Genomic DNA, 7,316 nt, shown 5'->3' with positions numbered 1-7,316 from the left:
ATATACATGATCATGCCTAGATATTCTCATAACTATGCTCAATTCGGTCAATTGCTCAACAGTAATTTGTTCACCCACCGTAGAATACTTATGCTCTTGAGAGAAGCCACTAGTGAAACCTATGGCCCCCGGGTCTATTCTCATCATATCAATCTCCATTACTTTAATCTTGCTTTGCTTTTTTACTTTGCCTTTACTTTTTACTTTGCATCTTTATACCAAAAATATTATATCTATGAGATCTCACTCTCGGAAGTGACCGTGAAGGGCTTGACAACCCCTAATCGCGTTGGTTGCGAGTAGCTACCGCTTTGTGCAGGTACGAGGGACTTGAGCGTGGCCTCCTATTGGATTGATACCTTGGTTCTCAAAAACTGAGGGAAATACTTACGCTACTCTGCTGCACCATCCCTTCCTCTTCGGGGAAAACCAACGCAAGCTCAAGACGTAGCAGCGGCCGGGCCGAACTCTTAGCCCATGCGCATGATCTTTTTCAATTTCATCTGCATATGTATATATGTACATGTTTAGTCCCACATTGCTTAGCCTTTGACTCATAAGCCTCTTTTCCACCAATAAATATAGACTCATAGAGCCTCCAAAAATCATCCAATTTGGGTTAAATCAATATTTTGGTTTGTCTAGATTCACTAAAGTAAAATATATTTCTTCTGTCCAGCGGGACTTCTGAAAGTTGTCTCCTCTCTCCGAGATTGTATTTTCTCTATCTTATAAAGGTATATTTCTTCGTATTTTTTATATACTCCCGTAGCTTATTATTTCTAGACTAGTATGATAGAAAATAATCAGATTATCAATTAGTCTTTGTATTTACATTTTAGGCGTAGATTGTTTTAGCAATAACTCTTTTTATTCCGTAAAACAGCTTGTCCCTAATTTTTCAAATAGCCATAACTTTTTACTCGTTCATTCCAATTAGATAAAACCAATGCCTATATTTTCGTCTTGATTCCACATATCTATTGAATCTATCAAATAAACTTTTTGCAACTTTCAAATTTCGAAATTTGTTCAGATTCATATTCAAACTTCTTTTGATCATATCTTTTTATCCGTAGCTCCGTTTTTGATGAACCCAACTGCATCAGATTTGCATTGAACTAATTTTTCCATTCGTACAATTAGTGTCATCTTTCCAATATATAATTTTGATCCTAGCTAGTTACTCTACTAGTCCACCAAAGAGTTGTTACACAATGTTCTAAGCAGATTCGATGCTATGTTGAATTACTTGATCCGTTATTTTCAATCTAGTAATTCTTTTTCCTACATATTCATATTGACTTCCTACATCCAATAGCATCATTAGTTTTCAAATTTTGATCTTTTCAAATTTGAACGATTCAAAATTTGAACTCGAAGCTTCAGTTGATCATATCTTGTAAACTGTAGCGCATTTTCAATTGATTGCTTTTGCAATTGAATCCCTAGGCATAATCTAACATCTTGAGCCACCACCACACTTTTTCACCGAAATTAGGATCTGATCTTGCAAAATAATTTGAGTTGGTTCTTTTGGAGTTTTTGCAATGTTTCTTTGCCTTTTCTTTTGGATCTTTGAGTGATTGCTTATGTGTGGTTACAATTTCTTGCTTACGATAGATTGATCAGAGTGTGATGAGTAGAACTGTCAGGTATTATGAGTGCAAAGAATCTTCATCAACAGTACAAGGCAAGTTCACACTTTGATCATACTTTTCATACTCAGGCTTTATGCATTAGTTTCACCCCTCAAATATTTGCATGAGTAGGATTTTGGAATTGGGATTTGCTATGTAGTTGATGAGGTAGGAACCTATTACCTTTTCGAAATGCCCCGGGAATATTCGTTGTGTCATATATTGCTTAGCCATGCTCATAGACGTGGATTGGTATGTGAGATTCATGCAAGTTGTGAGAGATAATAACTAAGGGAAACTTAAGGTGGCTACTTTAATACACATCTGGGTGAATTGGTTGGGGCACCCTGGAGAACCCAGTGGCTTGCCCGGGCACCTGGAGAACCCAGTGCTTGCCCAAGGGGATCCTGGAGTACCCGTGTGATCATCCTATGGAATGCCACCCAGGCTCAAAGGGATCATTAGATTATTCATGCTAGGAACTTCCGTGTGCAGCCACAAGCCATTATGGGCTCTGGCATAGTTGAGTAAGTTGTGTCACCTCTTTCAGTGTTAGGCTAGCAGATGTAGGGGGAAGTAGGTGGTACTGTCTACCCAGAGTAAAGAGTTAATGCTTCAGAAAGACTATGTCTCGATCTTCCGATCATGGACGTGGTCGAGTCTTGTGGGGAAAAGTGTGCAAACCTCTGAAGAGTTTACAAACTAATCATGATTAGCCGTGTCCCCAATTATGGACATCTTGAGTATCTGGTATTTGAATTATTGGTTGATCTCATCACTCTATTTAATGAAATTGTTGAGTTATTAATGATTTGGTGATTTTTGAGATTGAGTTGGGGTTACCTTCTCAATATGGGCAATTTAACTTGGTAGTAAATAAAAATTTATTCCTTTGTTGTAGGGAAAAACTAGCTTTATGCAAAATTAAACTTAGAGCCTCCACCAGCCAAATATGCATATAGAGATAGATATTTTCATTATTATTATATGGTGTGAAATTGCCAGTACATTCAATGTATGACCTACATGGCTGCAACGTCTCATGTTGTAGGAATCATACGACGAGTAAGTGATACGTAAGGGTTACGATCTCTACATTCAACTTTGCCGTTGGTGTTGTTGGGACTCCACAACTTTGTTGTTTCTTCCGCTATATGGATTGAGGCAATAGCATTTACGTTACTTTATACATGTGATTTACCTCTGTTATAAATCCTCGAGTACTGTCTGTGTCAGCATACCGATCCAGGGATGACGCTTAAACACAGAGACTTCGATCCATTCGGGTCGGGTCGCTACAATTGTATAGGTGCACTAGTTCAGCGAAGAGATGGTGATACAAGTGCAATATGAATGGTAGATATAGGTTTTTGTAATATGAAAATATAAAAATAGCAAGGTGCCAAGTGGTAAAAGTGAGCAAAAATGGTATTGCAATGCTTTGAAACAAGGCCTAGGGTTCATACTTTCACTAGTGCAAGTTCTCTCAACAATGACAACATAATTAGATCGTATAACAATCCCTCAACGTGCAACAAAGAGTCACTCCAAAGTCACTAATAGCGGAGAATAAAGAAGAGATTATTGTAGGGTACAAAACCACCTCAAATTTATTCTTTCTGGTCGATCTATTGGGCTATTCCAATAAGTGTCACAAACAGCCCTAGAGTTCATACTAAAATAACACCTTAAGACACACATCAACCAAAACCCTAATGTCACATAGATACTTCAATGTCACCACAAGTATCCACGGGTTTGATTATACGATATGCATCACACAATCTCAGATTCATCTATTCAAACTAACGCAAAGAACTTCAAAGAGTGCCCCAAAGTTTCTACCAGAGAGTCAAGACAAAAATGTGTGCCAACCCCTATGCATAAGTTCACAAGGTCGCCGAACCCGCAAGTTGATCACCAAAACATACATCAAGTAGATCACGTGAATATCCCATTATCACCATAGATAAGCGCATGCAAGACATACATCAAGTGTTCTAAAATCCTTAAAGACTCAATCCGATAAGATAACTTCAATGGAAAAACTCAGTCCATTACAAGAAGGTAGAGGGGGATAAACATCATAAGATCCAACTATAACAGCAAAGCTCGCGGTACATCAAGATCGTGCCAAATCAAGAACACGAGAGAGAGAGAGAGAGAGAGAGAGATCAAACACATAGCTACTAGTACATACCCTTAGCCCCGAGGGTGAATTACTCCCCTCTCGTCATGGAGAGCGCTGAGATGATGAAGATGGCCACCGGTGATGGTTTCCCCCTCCGGCAGGGTGCCGAAACGGGCTCCCGATTAGTTTTTCGTGGCTACAGAGGTTTGCGGCGGCGGAACTCTCGATCTAGGTTTATTTATGGAGGTTTTGGGATTTATAGGAGGTGTTGGCATCGGGAACAAGTAAGTGGGGTCCACGAGGCGATGACAAGGATGGGGGGTGCGCCCTCCACCCTTGTGGGGGCCTCGAAACTCCTCTCCGATAACATTTCGTTCTAGTATTTTTTTTATATTTTCCAAAAATATTCTCCGTAAATTTTCAGGTCAATTGGACTCCATTTGATATTCCTTTTCTGCGAAACTCAAAAACAATGAAAAAACAGAAACTCGCGCTGGGCTATAGGTTAATAGGTTAGTCCCAAAAATCATATAAAATAGCATATAAATGCATATAAAACATCCAAGATAGATAATATAATAGCATGGAACAATCAAATATTATAGATACGTTGGAGACGTATCAGCACCGAGGCCACTAGGATTTTATAGCGTCGGTTTCAGGGTCTGCGGGGCCACTAGGTGGGGACAACCCACCTGGGCGCGCCGAGGTGGGTTGTCCCCACCTAGTGGCCCTGCCGACCCCGAAACCGATGCTATAAATCCTATTTTTCTAGAAAAAGTTAGGGAGAAAGAATTATCAGGATCCACGAGATAGAGCGGCCGTTAGCTCCTGTTCTTCATCAGGAAGCCAGATCTGGAGTCCGTTTGGGGCTCCGAAGAGGGGGATCTTTGTTCTTCGTCATCACCAACCCTTCTCCATCGCCAATTCCATGATGCTCCGCACCAGGAGTGAGTAATTCCTTCATAGGCTCGCTGGTCAGTGAGGAGTTGGATGTGATTCATCATGTAATCTAGTTATTTTTAATAGGGCTTGATCCCTAGTATCCACTATGTTCTGAGATTGATGTTGCTATAACTTTTCCATGATTAATGCTTGTCCCTTTGGGCCCGGGTACCATGATTTCAGATCTGAACTGTTTATGTTATCACCATTATATCCATGTTCTAGATCCGATCTTGCAAGTTATAGTCACCTACTACGTGTTATGATCCAGCAACCCCGGAGTGACAATAGTCGGGACCACTCCCGGTGATGACCGTAGTTTGAGGAGTTCATGTATTCACCGTGTGTTAATGCTTTGTTCTGGTTCTCTATTAAATGGAGGCCTTAATATCCCTTAGTTTCCAATTGGACCCCGCTGCCACGGGAGGGCAGGACAAAAGATGCCATGCAAGTTCTTTCCATAAGCATGTATGCCTATTTACGGAATACATGCCTACATTATATTTATGATCTAGAGCTAGTGCCGTATCGCCCTAGGTTATGACTGTCACATGATGAATATCATCCAACAAATCATCGATCCAATGCCTATGAATTTCTCTTATATCGTTCTTGCTAAGTTACTACTGCTATCGTTACTGTTGCACTTGCTATAAAACCACTGCTATCACTATTACCGTTATTGTCGGTGTTAAAACCGGCGGATCTCGGGTAGGGGTCCAGAACTATGCGTCTAAGGCGGATGGTAATAGGAGGCAGGGGACACGATGTTTACCCAGGTTCGGTCCCTCTTGATGGAGGTAATACCCTACGTCCTGCTTGATTGTTCTTGATGATATGAGTATTACAAGAGTTGATCTACCATGAGATCGTAGAGGCTACCCCTAGAAGCTAGCCTATGGTATGAGTGTCTGTTGTCCTACAGACTAAACCCTCTGGTTTATATAGACACCGGAGGGGGCTAGGGTTACACAAGGTCGGTTACAAGGGAGGAGATTTACATATCCGTATTGCCTAGCTTGCCTTCCACACCAAGGAGAGTCCCATCCGGACACGGGATGAAGTCTTCAATATTGTATCTTCATAGTCCAACAGTCCGGCCAAAGGATATAGTCCGGCTGTCCGGAGACCCCCTAATCCAGGACTCCCTCAGTAGCCCCTAAACCGGGCTTCAATGACGATGAGTCCGGCACGCAATATTGTCTTCGGCATTGCAAGGCGGGTTCCTCCTCCGAATACTCCATAGAAGATTTTGAACACCAGAATAGTGTCCGGCTCTGCAAAACAAGTGCAACGTTATATCATGGCTCGGTCATTATTCGAACCGTTTTTCTCAACCAGCGCTGCGCATACTGCAAGGCGGTCTTTCTGTCACATCTTGTCAAAGCAGAGATCATGCCCCCCTCATTACGGGATTCTCATCAATACGAACTTGGGTAACCCAACCGTGCCTGTTGGTATGACTCCTAGATCCTAGGCAAGTCTAAAATGGCCATGAGGAGGACGCTTGATATTCACCCTCTTTAAAAAGAGGACGAGGCCTTTTTCTCTCTTTTCCCTCTCGTGCTCAATCGAATCCTTCCCCCGCCTTGAGTTCTAACACCCAAAGCTCAGGTCAGGCACTTCGAACCTTCAACTATGTCCGGATCCAACCTTCAAGGTTGGTGGATACCTTCCTCTGTCATAGAGGGGGACATCAAGAAGCTGAGAGAGGCCAGATATCTGACCGCCGAAATTTCGCATAGGTTGCGTGCCCGAGGGCAGGTCATCCCTACTCCCGAACCCACCGAGAGTGTCGTGTTCATCTCCCACTTCTTTCGAGGACTAGGCTTCGCTCTGGATCCCTTTGTTAGGGGTCTTATGTTCTATTATGGGCTAGATTTCAATGATCCGGCCCCGGATTCCTTTCTTCACATCTCGTCATTTATTGTCGTATGTGAGGCCTTCCTCCGCATTACCTGTCGGTGTCAAAACCGGCGGATCTCGGGTAGGGGGTCCCGAACTGTGCGTCTAGGCAGATGGTAACAGGAGACAAGGGACACAATGTTTTTACCTAGGTTCGGGCCCTCTCGATGGAGGTAAAACCCTACTCTTGTTTGATTAATATTGATGATATGGGTAGTACAAGAGTAGATCTACCACGAGATCAAAGAGGCTAAACCCTAGAAGCTAGCCTATGGTATGATTGTTGTTCGTCCTATGGACTAAAACCCTCCGGTTTATATAGACACCGGAGAGGGCTAGGGTTACACAGAGTCGGTTACAATGGGAGGAGATCTACATATCCGTATTGCCAAGCTTTCCTTCCACGCCAAGGAAAGTCCCATCCGGACACGGGACGAAGTCTTCTATCTTGTATCTTCATAGTCCAAGAGTCCGGCCAAAGGTTACTAATCCAGGACTCCCTCAGTAGCCCCCGAACCAGGCTTCAATAATGATGAGTCCGGCGCGCAAATTGTCTTCGGCATTACAAGGCGGGTTCCTCTCCAAATTCCGTGTACCTGTTTAAATAGTGTCCGGCTTCTTGTGAATGTTGCGCTCCTTGGCTTCCACGCCCAATAATGGCCACTTTCCATGTGTCGAGCGAATGTGAAGAGCCA

The sequence above is a fragment of the Triticum aestivum genome, chromosome 6A (genome assembly GCF_018294505.1).
Source record: "Triticum aestivum cultivar Chinese Spring chromosome 6A, IWGSC CS RefSeq v2.1, whole genome shotgun sequence".
Taxonomy (NCBI): Eukaryota; Viridiplantae; Streptophyta; class Magnoliopsida; order Poales; family Poaceae; genus Triticum; species Triticum aestivum.
Note: the sequence above shows the minus strand (reverse complement) of the source record.